Consider the following 16811-nt stretch of genomic DNA (forward strand, 5'->3'; position numbering starts at 1 on the left):
CAGCGACAGCCTGCCACTGTGTACAAGTGCGGGTTAAGGTTCCTTCCTGTTTACATTAGCATCTCCGCTGGGCATAAACACCAGCGATTACGGTCGCAGAAGCCGTTACCCTATAACAATAGCATTGAAGATACAGGCAAACGTTAAAATGAATTTCACATGGATCGGACGCCGCAGTAAAGAGAAAGGGAGATACCTAGTCATTTGGTACAACAATGCATTCAACTAAGAACATTCTACACAGTATTTGAAAAAGAGTTTGGCCGAGAGAAAATAACATCCACATAGGATTAAGAATAACACTTCTGGTTGGTGTTTGATTAGTTCCTAAGAAAAACAGCTGAAGTTTAAATAGACACTGTTGGGACATAGGGCTGTGTTCAGCTCTGCAGAGGCACAGGCCCATTTCCATATCCTAATTGCTAGACATTGTATTGCTTCAAAATCTGAAAACGTCCATGGAGGTAAGTCAAAAAGCCAACAGCTATTTAGCAGAATGAAGACGAGTGGCAGTGCTTCCTGTTGCACTACTGGCCTGGGAGCAGCAGCGTGTCAATTCTGTCAAGAGCGGTTTAAACCTGCCTCCAGTCTATCCAATAGTAATCCAGACCTTCTCACCCATATTCAGTATATACACACACACATACTAAAAGTGCAACAGAAAGCTCATTTGAGAGAACAATAACTAGCTGAAGAACATAAAAATTGCAAGCAGCCATTAATCTTTAATGTCTAGGGCTGCTTGTGTGAGAAATAGTCCTTAACACATTTCTCCCAGGACAAACAAATGACAAATTGGCTTGGTCCGGGCACACATAGGCGTGTGTGTGTGTGTATGTATGTATGTATGTATGTATGTATGTATGTATGTATGTATGTATGTATGTATGTATGTATGTATGTATGTATGTATGTATGTATGTATGTATGTATGTATGTATGTATGTATGTATATGTATGTATATATGTATATATATATGTATATATATATATATATATATATATATATATATATATATATATATATATATATATATATATAATGACCATAATGTACAATGAAAAGTTAGGATGTGTTCTAAAAACGCGGTGCCCAACGCCCTATGCTCAACGAGGCGGGCGCCCCCAAAATAAGGGCACTGTGGCTTTGCCACTGGGGCCTAATAATTTCCCCAATGCTCACTCCCGACGCAAAGAGGCCTGGGGCCAAACAGTTGTCAACAGAGAGCCATTCCAACCTAATCCCGGGTGGCGAGGGTCATAAAGCTGTGGCGCTCGTCAGCCAAGCCGGGTGGCGAGCAACAGAGGCTCTGCTGCTACAGGGGTGAGGCAGGCGACGGGAAATGCCAAAGTCAATTTGCATAGAGATGGAAATGGGTGAGGGAGGTAGGGACGAGAGGACGTGTGTGCGTGGGGGCAGTGTGTTCATTGAGCCAAATGTTTATCCGTGTTACTCAGTGATCCCAACTGTTCGGCACCACTCTACCTCTCGACATGTGTCTGGAGTGTGTCAACGAGCTGCCACAACTACAGAGGGTTGAGAGGTATGGCCCAGAGTAGGAGGTGTGTGTGTGTGTGTGTGTGTGTGTGTGTGTTTTCCGCCAATTTAACGAGCACCTTTGCATTCACCACACAGTGTTTGAGACGAGGTCGTTTAAAAGCTGGGATTGAGTTCATGCCTCCTCTTTAAATGAAGAGGCTGTCGGTGAAATAAACAAATCTACTGTAGGCCTACACCAGACAGTAGAATTCATCCCAGCTCTCATCAAGTCCTCAGCCGTTGACCCTCATCGTATCCACACAGCCGACCTCTCCCAGTACCTCCATCCCCCTGCATTGTGCATCAAGGTGGCTCTGTGTCTCAGAGGCTCTGACGCTACCCCAGAGGAGCAGACAGGGTGGGCCTACACACACACACACACACACACACATGGCTGAATGAGGCTGTCCAGCGACAGTGGGTAGCAGATGGGAAATAGCTGATTTGTGTATGAAGCCTGGGATGCTGCTGTGGCAGCACAGCTGCAGCAGACAGTCTGAGACTATGGAACTCCACAGCCAGAGCACTGCCTTCCTCTGGTGGACATTGTTGGAACTGCACCAGGATTCTCAGCAGTTTTCTATGCCATGTTTTATTCAGGCTACATTGAAATCCAAGTTTATTTGTGGCACACACAGATTAGCAGATGTTAAAACAGATGTTAAAGCAGGTGCAGTGAAATGCTTTGTGACCGTGTAATACCATCTTACAGAGATTTCTGCACAGGAAGCTTGATCCTCAGTCCCTCTTTCCCTGAGACGCCCTCTAAAGTCTTGTGGGGTTTGGATGAAATAGACTGGCACTCGGGTGGAATCATGAGAGTCGCATAGCAACAGTTACCAGGGTCAGGATTTTTATTAAAACATCCAACCAGCGTGGGAGGGAGGGAGGTTGACATGAAGCAGGCTGCCTGTCACCTACAGACCACACAGCCATCAGCAGCCAGGGCCGTTGTCATAGAGACCTGGTGCCATAGGCAATCATCCCTCCCTCCCACACCACAGTAGGGGTCCAGATACAGTGGTGTGCATCACACGAGCCAGGTCCAATGATTCAAGTCTGGTCAGTGACGTGCAAAAATTCAACCGCCGTTATTATTGGACGTTGTAGCTAGCTCACAATGCCCTCTGACGATGAGTTCAATTAACGTGAAGCTCCATGTGTCCAGGTTTCCATGAGAACTAGCGTAAGATTGCGTCGGCGAGGGCCGAGGCGCCAGCAGCAGGAGAGTTGGACGGGAGTTCAGCTGCATTTGCCTTGGCGTGGGCGGACGGGTGCACGTGGCCTTTTGCGGCTCAGCTCTGCCAGGTCTCTCCCGTCTCTGACGGGCAGCCGGCATGTGGGAAAACACCACCTACACTACGACAGGCTGGCTCTCAGAGTTAATTACACCTAACAGGTGGGATAGAGGGAGAGGGAGGACAAAGCGGAACCACCTCCATCGCAGAAGTCAGGCAGACCTGAGTTTAGAGCTGTTCAGGGGTATACTTACTCATTTCCTGTACCTCCATACGCATATCCCTTGACATTTATCCATATGATTGGATGCAAAAATGTACTTCAGCTCACACGCTCGCAGACGTCTGTTTGCAAGTGGGCAGACTTCTGTAAGTAAGCGTGTGGGCTGAAGTGTCCAAAATTTGCAAGTACAGACACCAGGCAGCACGACAGGCAGAGTGTTCCTGTGGCCTGGGCCAATAGAGCAGGCCTTAGCGGAGCCGGGGCAGGCCTTAGCGGAGCCGGGCCGGGGTAGGCCTTAGCGGAGCCGGGCCGGGGTAGGCCTTAGCGGAGCCGGGCCGGGGTAGGCCTTAGCGGAGCCGGGCCGGGGTAGGCCTTAGCGGAGCCGGGCCGGGGTAGGCCTTAGCGGAGCCGGGCCGGGGTAGGCCTTAGCGGAGCCGGGCCGGGGTAGGCCTTAGCGGAGCCGGGGCGGGGCAGGCCTTAGCGGAGCCGGGGCAGGCCTTAGCGGAGCCGGGGCAGGCCTTAGCGGAGCCGGGGCAGGCCTTAGCGGAGCCGGGGCAGGCCTTAGCGGAGCCGGGGCAGGCCTTAGCGGAGCCGGGGCAGGCCTTAGCGGAGCCGGGGCAGGCCTTAGCGGAGGCAGGCCAGGGTGACAGACTAATGTCTCTCCCAAGGTCAAGGAGGAAAGCCATGGCTGAGCTGCGGCAGAGTGCAGCCCTGTCCTGGAGATGGCAGACCATTTCCAACCGGTCTCCACAGAACATAACATGGAGCCCACTGAGTGTCCTGTAATGAGGTGGCTCAAAGAGACACATGACAGGAAAGGGAGGGAGAGCGGGATAGAAAGAGAAAGAAAAGGGCCCCGTTTTGTTCAGACTTCATAAGTCCCCTAGTTTTACAAAAGCACAGTAGCAAAGCACAGATAGATAAGGTAGATAAGAGTATACTGTGGAACTAGTCAATGTCACTACTGCTACTTTAACAACACAAAGCTGAGGCTATGGAACCCTGACCTGTTCACCGAACATGCTACCTTGTCCCGGACCTGCTGTTTTCCACTCCCTCTCCAACTCTGAATGTTCGGCTATGAAAAGCCAACTGACATTTACTCCGGAGAACTAGGAGAGTTAAAAGGGAGGAATAGATGGAGGGATGGGCGATTGAGATTGCCTCGATGCAATGAGTTGTTGCAACTCCGACAAAATGATGCCATCTATCTAGGGCTAGCACTTTTAGCTGGGTATCCAGGCCTCTGTAGCCTGAGGCAAAACACACACAGGAGGACCCAGGAGCCATCTTGTTCCTATCCATAGCTTAGGACTGACGGACGAGGCAATCAGCATTGACATTCTCCTCAGGCCTTGCTAGAGCTGGCCTGCTTTGTTAGATCAAACCAACAGGAAAAGCATTAGTATTTAGCCTAACAAGGTTCCAGTTCTCTCCAAAAACACAATTTACTGGCAAAAATACATCCATAAAAGAGCATTTGAACACAGAATAACAGAGTTTAAAATGGAGTGAGCATTTAGCTTCCATGAGGCATAGACTGCTCATTAACTCTCCAGAGAGTAGGCTAAGTTATGGGTGAACTCTAAAGACCGAGAACCAGTGCTCATCACACCAAGTCAATGCTACATTACGCTAGCCGTCGACTAGTAAGCCAAATAATATTGTCTGGATTTAACTTTCAACTCCAAAGTATAACTGTCTGAAACGTTTTTCATGCTCTTATTTTCAGACTTAGCTTAAAACTACAAACAAGGTTTCTATGGACAGCAGTTGAACAGCCCCCTCCATTTAAAACACTTCAGAGTGATTTCTCATTAATTAGACACACAAATTGAAATTTTCTTAAGTTTGAAGGTTGAGGTAGAAATGGGTCTAAGTCATTGGAAGTTGAGTTTATTAAACACTGAAAATGGGAGCCCAAAAACAGTTTTTCCTCTGATCCTCTATTCCTAGCAGGCTTGGATCAACACGCTGGCATTCCTGAGACAGCTGGGACGGTTCCCTGCTGGGTGTGTGGATGCTTTTGAGTAGGCTACATTACCGTCCGTAGAATCAGTAGAGTAGGCGTGTGGAGGCTATTTTGTTTGAAGGACGCGTGTGCAGAGCTCCAACCAGGCGACGCAGAGCTCCAACCAGGCGACGCAGAGCTCCAACCAGGCGACGCAGAGCTCCAACGTGACAGCAAAACAACAACCTTGGCTGCGTAGCTTTGAAGCCAGCAGGGGCCCGGCTCAGGAGAATAGCAGTGCATCGTCTCCAGTAAAAGGGCATAGTTAATTAGGCCGGTATCAAATATTCAAACACCATGTCTGTGATGTGCCCGCTCCGGGCGGCACAGTACAACCAACAGATGGGTCAGAGGGAGGGGGGACAACTCTGCTGGTCTCAGCCCAGGCTGGCCTCCCCTCACCTGGGGAACAGACAGGAATATGACCCAGCACCCCTCCAGAGAACCAGGGGGCAACTACAGAAAAAAAAAGCAATGGGGAGCGATTCACTGTCGGATGTTCCGATTGATTGAAGCCACCAGACTTGATTTCTATGATCAGTGCAAGTGGGCTTTATTTTGAGTCATGGTTAAGAGGATGGAGGAAGTTTGAGTAGGTTTCTACAGGAAGTCCAAACGGTAGCCTAGCAACACAGTAAACATTGATTGTTTTTTACTCAACGTCTCAATGTTATGAAAAGTATAAATTCTCTACGCAATAACTTTTCATTATCGGGGCATTTAAGCCACTTAAACGACTCGAATCCATCCGGACTCTTAATTCTTCTGCTAATGCGAGCGCTGCTTATCAGAACTTGTGAGCCTTTCTTTTTCCATCCGCAGCAGAACCAAAAAAAAAACTTCTGAGTAATCAATGAGGAAACAGAAAGAGACGGGTGCCTTTAAGTGTTTGCATAGCAGGTAGCATAACTCCTCACACTGCAGAACAGATGTCAGTCACAGTGTGGTGGAGCAGCAGGGTTACACCAACAGCGTTGCTTCCTCTGCTGCACACAGAGTTCCTCCATTGATTTATTGGGGAAATCTGTCTCCTCTGTCGCACCGGAGACTCACGGAGACACTGGCATAGCAGGGGCCACGGGCGCACAACCAGATTTCCGCCGCGTGCTAAGGCAACACTCAACTGTTGTATCATGGGTGGACATAGCTGCCTGTGTTACTGAATGTACGACCAGATTTCTGTGCCGAAAGGCAATACTCGCAACCGTTAAGGCCTGTTTGTTTGTATTAGCAGAGTAGGCATGGCCGTGTTATTGACCATGATCCAGAAAAGTGCCGTAAGGTAACACTGAATTGTTACAGCCTGTTATGCTTTTCTGTTTTGTGTTATTGGCTGTGTTATATTGGCCGTGATCCAAAACGCCTTTAATCCCATAGAGCCAGGGTCAATGACTCAATGGTCCAGTCACACAGTAGTGGTGCCATGTCACAGACATGTACTCCTGCCTCCCATTTGGTCCTGCTCTAGTCCTTATCTGGGTTCTGCAGCACAGACCACGCTACAACGGACATCTGCCCTGCTCTGCCCCATGGACTTACTGGCAGGGAAAAAAACACTTCAGTTTTCATTCAAAAACCCATCTAGCAACAACACTAAGAGTAGACTAATCACCCGAGCTGGCAGTGTTGACCATGTCAGGGTTGTGCTTTAATTCAAAGAGGACAGGCTTGCTTTAAGATTCACCAGAGCAGAGCACCACATCAAGAGACACTTGGGTAGTTGTTTGATGATAAAACTTCCAATTCACTTTATTCCCCAAACAGTCATCTGGAATTCCTTCAGTTGAATTTTTAAGAGGCTTCTTTTAACTGTCAAGCTGAATTTAAAAAAAAAAAACAGCAGGTTGGCTATTTATGAGGAAGAAAGGATAAATGTCTCTGTTGACAAACTCTGAGGGGTTAGAGTGTTAACTGCTTTTAACAAAAATCCCCTAAACAATAAACAAGCAAGTGAGAAATATATTTATAACAAGAAAAATTGTCTTTACAAAACAACGCTCATTAGTCGGTAATTAAGAACACAGCGTCATGTAAACAACCATTGTTAGTAGGTTGATGGAATCCTGTGGGCATTCCTTCTTACGCAATCTGTTAATTACTGAAATGGTTCACCCGCTTCAATTTTAATAGGATTCTAACTGTGGGATGATAAATAAAGTTAAAGTATGTATCTAGAAAGCTTAGTGGAAAACTAGTCTCCCGTTAAGCCTCTCATTAGGTCTAGCAAGTAAATAACAGGCTTTGGGTTCGAGAGGATAATTCGTACAATGTACCTTTAACAAGTCTAAGTTAATCGTTATATTGAGTCTAGACTGAAAATCACAACTTCATTTGATGAAGATTATGATCTATTCACATCATACACCATGTGGCTTGCAGTACAGTGAGGTCATACATTTAGTATTAGCATGTGACACAGGACCACATATCAGTACTTAAGGATATAATGTTGCTCCCAGACAAGGCCTAAATCCCCATCATTTGCATGAAGAAAATAAGGAAACATATGGGGTGGAGATTTGGGTGCCTTGTGAGAATTTGTCGGCGAGTGGGTAACCGCCTCTAGTATCCGTTCAATATTGGCTGCTGTGCAATCACTGGAGAATAAACTGGATGAGCGCCGTTGAGACTACCCTACCAACAGGATTTTCAAAAATGTAAAATCTTATGTTTCACCGAGTCGTGGCTGAACGACAACACAGATAATATACAGTTGGCTGGGTTTTCCGTACATCGGCAGGACAGAACAGCTACGTCCAGTAAGACGAGGGGTGGGGATCTGTCTATATCTGTCAATAACACCTGGTGCGCGATGTCTAAAATTAAGGTAGTCTCGAGGTATCGCTCGCCTGAGATTGAGTACCTCATGATAAGATGTAGACCACACTAAGAGAGTTCTCACCTATATTTTTTGTAGCCGTCAATTTACCACCATTAACTGACGCTGGCACTAGGACCGCACTCAACGAGCTGTATAAGGCCATAAGCAAACAAGAAAATGCTCATTCAGAAGCGCTCCTAGTGGCCAGGGACTTTAATGCAGGCCAACTTAAATCCGTTTTACCTAATTTCTACCAGCATGTCACGTGGAACCAGAGGTAAAAAAATAAAAACTCTAGACCACCTTTACTCCACACACAGAGACGCGCTCTCTTGTTCTCCATTTGGAAAATATGACCATAGTTCTATCCTCCTGATTCCCGCTTACAAGCAAAAACAAGAGAAAGGAAGTACAAATTACTCGCTCAATAAGGAAGTGACGCGGATGCTACGCTAAAGGACTGTTTTACTAGCACAGACTGGAATATGTTCCGGGATTCATCCAATGGCATTGAGGAGTATACCACATCAGTCACCGGCTTCATCAATACGTGCATCGATGACGACGTCCACATTGACCGTACGTACATATCTCAACCAGAAGCCATGGATTACAGGCAACATCCGCACCGAGCTAAAGACTAGAGCTGCCGCTTTCAAGGGGTGGGACACTAATCCGGACCCTTATAAGAAGTCCCACTATGCCCTCAGACGAACCATCAAACAGGCAAAGCATCAATACAGGACTAAGATCGAATCGTACTACACCGGCTCTGACGCTCATTGGATGTGGCAGGGCTTGCAAACTATTACATACCACAAAAGGGAAACCCAGCCGCGAGCAGCCCAGTGACGCGAGCCTGCCTGACAGGCTGAATGCCTTTTATAATCGCTACGAGGCAAGCAACACTGAAGCGTGCATGAGAGCACCAGCTGTTCTGGAGGAACGATGTGAGCAAGACCCTTTAAAAAGGTCAACATTCACAAAGCCGCGGGGCCAGACGAATTAACAGGACATGTACTCCGAGCATGCGCGAAGCAACTGGCAAGTGTCTTCACTGACATTTTCAACCTCGCCCTGACCGAGTCCATAATACCTACACGTTTCAAGCAGACTACCATAGTCCCTGTACCCAAGAAAGTGAAAGTAACCTGCCTAAATGACTACCACCCCGTAGTTTTGAAAGGCTGATCATGGCTCACATCAACACATCATCCCGGAAACCCTAGACCCACTTCAACAGAACCACAGATAACGCCCTCTCAATACCGCCGTTTCCCACCTGGACAAAAGGAATACTATGATACAGCCTATAGGGAGGAGGTCAGAGACCTGGCAGTGTGGTGCCAGGACAACAACCTCTCCCTCAACGTGAGCAAGACAAAGGAGTTAATTGTGGATTACAGGAAAAGTTGTGAAACTTTTGGGGGGGTTTATTTAGTCAATATTGTTGGTTAAGGGCTTGTTAGTAAGCGTTTCACAATAAGGTAAGGTCTATTGTTGTACTCGTCGCATGTGACAAATAAAACGTGATTTGAAACATGGACATGTCCTGTTTTTATTTTAATTTTAAATTGAACCTTTATTTAACTAGGCAAGTCAACTAAGAACAAATTCTTATTTACAATGACAGCCTACCGGGGAACAGTGGGTTAACTACCTTGTTCAGGGGCAGAATGACAGATTTTTATCTAGTCAGCTCGGGGATTCGATCCAGCAACCTTTCGGTTACTGGCCCAACGCTCTAACCACTAGGTTACCTGCTGCCTCTATTCATCACAGGGGCGCTGTACCTAGTACCTACCCTACTTGCATTAACTCAGTGTTCAGATGCCATCTGGGCTGACCCCTGGCTGTCAGACAGGCATATAAAAAGGCCTCCCTCCCCCAGAAGGGCCTTGGCCTTAACTGCCCCTGGGGCATTGTCTGGAGAAGATCCAGGTCCAAAATGGGACTGAACAACTCTGGTGGCATGTGTGGCACGACACACACACACAGTAGCGGTCTATGTGATGTCTGTACATAAGCCTACACACCTCTTCCACATAGAAATTAAGACATTTGCAAGTCAGGCAGCAAGGCCGACGCAGCCTGGCCCCCTCCCTCTCTATGCCAGAACACAGAGGTGTGTCATTGAGATCACCGACAGTGGGTTCCAATTGTTCACATGTTCAAAAGGCCAGCAGCACCCCCCCTCCAATTGTCCCCTAGATTAGGGCAGTTAAAGGTTACACACACACACACACACACACACACACACACACACACACACACACATACACACACACACCGGCAGGCAAACAGTCACAAGGCGGCTCAGTCACCATGGAAGCTTAATCTCCTGTTCTGTCTAATCCACCACCCCAGATGGTTTATGCGGGATTTATTGTCAGGGCTAATGGGGAATCCCAGAGGAGGGAAGTGCATATGCATATTCCACATAAATCATCTGTGACGTGGTGTTGAGACTATAAAAAGGTTTAGAAAACCACAAAATAGCAGGGAGGTTAGTTATGATATCATAAGCTATCTACCACAGTTTGACCGATGCTAGTTTATGTTAAGCCGATTGCAATGAACTAACCTTGTCCTTCATATATACACACACAGTGGACAAACTGCACGACAGTGGCCCAACGGACAGCAGCCATATCTAAACCCTACACATCCAATACGGCATTCAAGGATCATCACGTAATACTGTTTGAAGGCATGCCTCTTTAATTGCTTGAAATAGAAAGGTATCTGTTGTAGAGAATACAATAGAAGCTGATCAGAGCGCTACAGCAGGTTAATTCAGGAGCCTCTCCTAACCCAGGCTCTGTAGTTCAGAGAGCCACAAGCCCCCCATCTGTCCCCTTCTCAAGACATGCCAGGCAGAACAGCTTACTGACACATTCCTCCACACAGGCAGCAGCCTACTCAGACTTTAACACAGGGCTGTTTCTACATACCAGCCCCGTGTTGGTTCCAGCACTTCCACACCTCTCACGGTGTTTACTACATCACACATACGTCCATCCCACCGTGATTCAAAACACTTGTATTCCAATAGAAAAGCCCATAAAGCCTGAAGATGCACTGCAATCAAGGCTGTTTCTACATTCAGGACGGATGTTGGTAGCAACACAAACCTCTCAGTTTGTCATCTCTGCTCAATCACATACACCACACCACGATAGGACACACTGGCTATATTAGTATAGCATATGACATAGCATAGCCTATTTAGTCCACACACCGCTAACACGCACATAGGCTTGTTTAAAAGCACTTCTCCTATCCCTTGAATATAGGATATTAGACCATGTTCAGTTCCTCCTTATTACAAACAGACTGAGTCTCCAGCTGTGAAAACATATCTCAGACACACTCCAAAAGGCAATACAAAAGGATTGAATACACTGCGCTGGGAGGAGGGGGGACTTGATCACCAGAAGCACTAAGAGATATTCCCAGTCTAAAATACCCAGCTGGTTGTCATGAATTCTAAAAACAAGGGCTCTTAGTCAGAGAACTCCAACAGCTTATTTTCTATATTAAATATTTAATTTCTCTAGCTGTTTGGCTTCTGGAGATTTCAATTCTGATTGCATATTCTCGATAATGAAAGAGCATTCTCGTTATCCCGCTAAGCCATACTTCATGAGCTGCATGCCAAGGACATCTCAACAAACAGCGAGCCAGAGAAAGACACTCGTCTTAACACTTTACACACCGCTTTAAAAACACTGGTAATATCAACTAGCTTTAGACTCAGATCGTAACTCCTGACTACATATTGGAGCTAAGAATCGAAGTTTAATCCATGACTAACTCTTTCTTGGTACAAAAACCAGCGATTCTCAACTGGTGGGAGGTTGAGTGTGTCGCGGGTGTCTGAGCAAAACAAATACACCAGTCTGAACTGAAACCACTTAAACCAGGTATGAGGTGTGTAGAAATGATAATGAACTTTCATTTCATTATTTCATCGTTTAACAATTTTTCTTCAATCATAATATTTTTAATATAGAACTATTAGCAGCGCTATGCTGGTTGATTTTGGGGTCAGTGAGTTAATTAACATTCCTCATCAAGAATATGGGCAAAATTTAATTACTGACAATGAAAGACTTGGGAATGTTGTTTCCTCATCATATAATTGCTACATTTACTACTAATATAGTATCCAAAATAGTTTCCAGATTGTATTTGTGATTATTTTTCGAGATGCTACTATTGTGCAATTTGGGTTCCGAGGCAAAACCAGTTGAGAACACTGCTATAAACTGATGTCTATGATTAGATATAGGACTATGCCTGCGGGGGCAGAGCTAATCTAGATAACCAGGACATCGTCCGACATCTACTCAAAACTATGTCCATTATCACAGCCTAGGCTCTTGTACAGTAACTTTTTATCTTTATTTAACTGATTGCTGGTGTTGCTGGCCATTTGGCGCTAACGTGGTGAGAACCAGAGAGGGACATGACTTTGGGGTCGTGCTGTGACAGAGGTCAATAGGTCATTGCCGGTCGTGGGTCCGTGGGAATTCTGGGTCTTTGCGTTTAGTCTCCTTGCGTCACTCACCCGTGAAGATTTCTCTTTTCTTTCAAAACAATAACTAAGGAGGATGGAGGTAGGGAGCATGTAGTGAGACTTCAAACCCTGAGCTGAGCCCTGACCAGAGCTTCTGGGCTGGCCACTATGGGGGAATTCAGAGCAGATGTGCTGTTCTCCAGTTATATTTCCCCCAACCTCCCTCTTCATAAAGATGGACTGTCTAAAAATATGTTGGAGTTTACGGGTTCTAAGAAAGTGCTCTCCAACTGTAATGCATAACAACGAGAAATAACAAATACTCTATAAGAGATGAAACGGAATCAAGGTCAATTACAGAGCAATCTGAATCACCAGCTGGTTGGCTTTCCTCTAGGTCCGACAGCAGTCGGACTAGTGTCTTGTCGCAAAGTCAGCAAAACCATACAGTCCGACACACACTAAGCAAATTGAAAACGCTTGACACTTATGGAGATAATTGCATGAGAAGAGAATCAAAGCCTACCACGACATCTCCACATCAATATACAAATACTTCAGAGAGCAGGTCACTCCGTTACAGACCATTACATCACTGATATTGAAATGTGTAACGTTCCAGGATTAAGAGACTGTACCCGTTAGTGGTCCTGTGAGGCCACCACTCCTCGCCTAGTAAGACATCAGTGTCAGCTGGCACGCGGCAGCCACCACACACAATCAAGATCGACAGTTGGGCCAAAGTATTTCAGGACAATGTTAGCTGTGTACAAGTCAAGTACAACCAGCCGTCCGGAGAAAAGCAACCTAGAGAAACACACACAACAGTAACAACTCCACACATGCTCACCAGTAGCAGCGCCACCTTCTTCATGGTGCGATTCCCCATTGCAGGAGGAAGACAACCAACAGGTCAGGCTGGACTGGGGGATGAGGAGCAGTCAGTCCTTGAGCTTTTCAGTAACCAGCGAGACAGACGGGCCACTTCCCTTTGACAAGTGTTACTTGTCACAGCTCCCCCGCTTGTGGCGCGCTCGGCTGTGAATGGAATCGCATTCACTGCTACAGTAGCTCTCCCTCCCCTTCCTCTCTCTCTCTCTCTCTCCCCATCTCTCCATCTCTCAAAGGTGTTTGACTGCTGCAGCTCGATCACGCTCGCAGGAGAGAAGGGGGTGGGTGGGTATGGCAAAAAAAACGTGGCACATTTCATGCCGGCCGGCCGGCGGCTGCACAACACCTGTGAAAGGTGAACAGAGCCACATGGCTCGGCACAAAGAGACCCATTCCAGGACTGCCTGAAGGGACGCACCACTCGGCCGAGGCTAAGTTACCTCCCATGTTATGTAGATCAAACATGCCTCTCTTGACATGTAGAATAAGGAATCATGTCAGCTCTATTTATGACATTAACTTCCATCTGCAGTGTTGAAGAACGTTGGCCACCGGAACGTGGCCCGGGGCCGCCTGGGGGGAGGCACAGTGAGCTCCAAGCCAAGCTCCAGCCCTCACTGAAGGCCTGTCCTGTAAATCGGTAGCCTCAATGTCATACAAGCCCTGGGATACACTTGACGCTTGCCCGAGGACAAATCAGGGGTGGGGGGGGGGGGGGGGTAGATGACACACAGCCGTCCTTCTCTGGAGTGATAAATGTAGTCCAATAAAATGGTCTGCTGCCTGGTCTCCTCGTCTTTCAGAGGAGGCTCTGTCATTGTAGCGGAGGGCTACCCCGGGTCCAAGGCTACCAGGTGGGCCGAGTTTGTCACTTCACCGTCGTTCATTATTTCTCCGGACTAATTAAAGAGTGATTTCCGAGGGCGGCGGAATAGATTTACCTTCACGGGTTGGCTGAGTGATTTGAGAAGAGCAGCGGGGAATGGATGACCTGTCAGTCCAACACAGCACCATGTCGATCGTGTTGCCAAGACAGACAGCAAGATGTGGTTAGACGAGGACACACTAGAGTAGGTGGGCGGCCAAGCGCTGAGCTGTGTCCTTGGTGAATGCTCTAGTATATCTCAACTGACTGAAATGTACTTGAAGTACTATAGGCCTGCTTAAATGGATACGTAGGGTCTCATTGGCAATATCCTGATCTATTTCTCCAGAGAACGCTGGTAGCTACCCATAGACTTCATCATTACGCTGGCGCTATTCAGCATTGGCTCGCTAAACTACCTCCAACTTCCCTCATACTGGACAGAGACATAAATGACACGAGTTCATCTGACTATGGGAAGTAGATAAAGTATCCCTTTAATAGTCGACCTTACTGTTTCTACTGTATCAGTCTTTCAAACAATACTTCTGATTGTGTCAACAACCTCAGTTGATTGACAACCCCACAACCTGATATCCAATTAGAGTTTAAGTAAAAGCTCAGCTGAAGTAAACACAGTGGTGCTCAACAGCGACTTTGAGAAGCGTCGCTGGGAAGAATCTTTCAAGACACTCAATCTTCACTTATGGATCCTCGAAATAGAAGGTAAGGGTCCTTGAAGTCAGCACCTTTGCTGCTTCTACCAAGAAGGAATGTGACAGACACGGGTCAGGCATGCAACCCAAGAAAGGTTGCCAGCTCCTGCTATATGTCAATCAGCACATAACATTCTCCCTGTATGACCTATGCATTGTAGAGTATAGAAAGTCTAGTAATTCCATTTCTATCTTGAAGATCAGAGGTGTTCAACTCTTACCGTACGAGGTTCAGAGCCTGCTGGTTTTCTGCTCTACCTGATAATTCATTGCACCCACCTGATGTGCCAGGTCTAAAAATCAGTCTGATTCGAGGGGAACAAATGGGGGGAAAAAACGCGGTGGAACTGGCTCCGAGGTCCAGAGTTGATTTTGAGGGTTGTAGACCTTCTCATGGTACCTATTACAGACTACTGGAAATGTTCTCTTAGAAGTTTCTATAGGCCGATATGCTATAATTGTTTGATATGGCATTAAAGCATTGCTGTAGCATTGCAATTTAACCAGAGACAGCCTGACAAATGGCTGAGGGGTACAGCTAGTGGAGTGTAGAGGGTATGTGAATAGCATTAAGACCAAATCAAAGGCCTTTTTATTGGCATTTTCAACAGCTGAGAAATTAACTCCATGAATTTAAAAAACGTAGTAACTTATTTTGAACACAAGAGGGAGCCATTGGATTAGAAATACAGCAACTGTACTGCTCTGTTAAGGACTACGAGAGTTGTGGATCACGTTCAGTATCAACAATTGCTCATGTCATGCCTGGAGGCAAGGGTCGCTAGATTATTAGGCGCTGTTAGAGGTTTTGCACATTTCTGAAAGTGTCTGATTTGAAACAGACTGCTTTACCTTCACCTTCTCAGGGAGGTGGAAAAGAAAGGAGCATAACTTACTTTGATCCTATTCACACAATACTGTACCTGTTTCTATGTACATTCAGACCATCACACTAGGACACACACACACACACACACACACACACACACACACAACATAAAAACTGACCACAGGTTAGTGATGTCACAATACCAGAATTTTGTCTTTGATACCGACACCAGGTTCAGTATCATAATACTAGATACCATCACGATACCAGGGGGGAAAAAAAGGCCTATTAGCCAGTCACAGAACGCGACTTGATCCAGACAGATCTTTAGGAGTTCAATATTTTTTTTTAACCTTTAACTAGGCAATATCATTACATTTGACAGATTTACATTTTTTGTATGCATCAATGAATCAATCATAATATCAATTTGACATTGGTAAAAACAATCTAACTACATAACAATAAAGGTAATAATTTATTTGAATGGTAAATCTACTGATAAATTGGGGAAATCAATATGTAGCCTTGGCCTATTCACAATACAGGTGAATGCATATTCAATAGGAGTGTGTGCAAGCAATGAGTTATTGTTTTGGCTGATTTCACAGGGCTACAGATGACAAACAATCTTATTTTATTGTACTGACCAACAACATTTGCATAGAAGAAGAAAAAAACGTATTTTATCAAATGTGTGCGCTGTCTCTTTAAGACCCATGATGTCATTCACACTCAGTTTGGGGCTCCAGCAAAGACAATATTGACTGGAAGAGAAGTGAGGCGAGGGAGATCACATGAAGGAATAATTTTTTTGGAGACAATCAGCTTTGAAATCAGCAATAGTGTGTGTTATGGTTTGCATATTATCGCCAACAAGGTACTAGGGTAGTGAACCGATGTACGCTTCAGCTGTAAGCTAGCAAGGAAACTTAGCTTACAAAGCTGGAAAGCTCTTCTTGGTCTAGCCTGTAATGGACATTGTCGCCGTTTTGCAATATTCACGGGTGTTAACTTCTGTTCAGCATAAGTGGTGATGCAGCCCAGACTCCCAGGGAGTGCAGTGGTTCCTCAGGCCAGGCTAGAGACAGTATGAGTGGGGCGCTAACGTGATGCAGCCCAGACTCCCAGGGAGTGCACTGGTTCCTCAGGCCA

At 46.2% G+C, this 16811-nt stretch overlaps 1 protein-coding gene across 1 annotated transcript in view; it reads right to left on the minus strand.

The window, feature by feature from the left end:
- Window positions 1-16811, minus strand: part of LOC115191811 (F-box/WD repeat-containing protein 7-like) — a 127668-nt gene that overhangs the window by 22514 nt on the left and 88343 nt on the right. The window lies entirely within an intron of this gene.

Source organism: Salmo trutta, chromosome 4, assembly GCF_901001165.1.
Source record: "Salmo trutta chromosome 4, fSalTru1.1, whole genome shotgun sequence".
NCBI classification, from domain to species: Eukaryota; Metazoa; Chordata; class Actinopteri; order Salmoniformes; family Salmonidae; genus Salmo; species Salmo trutta.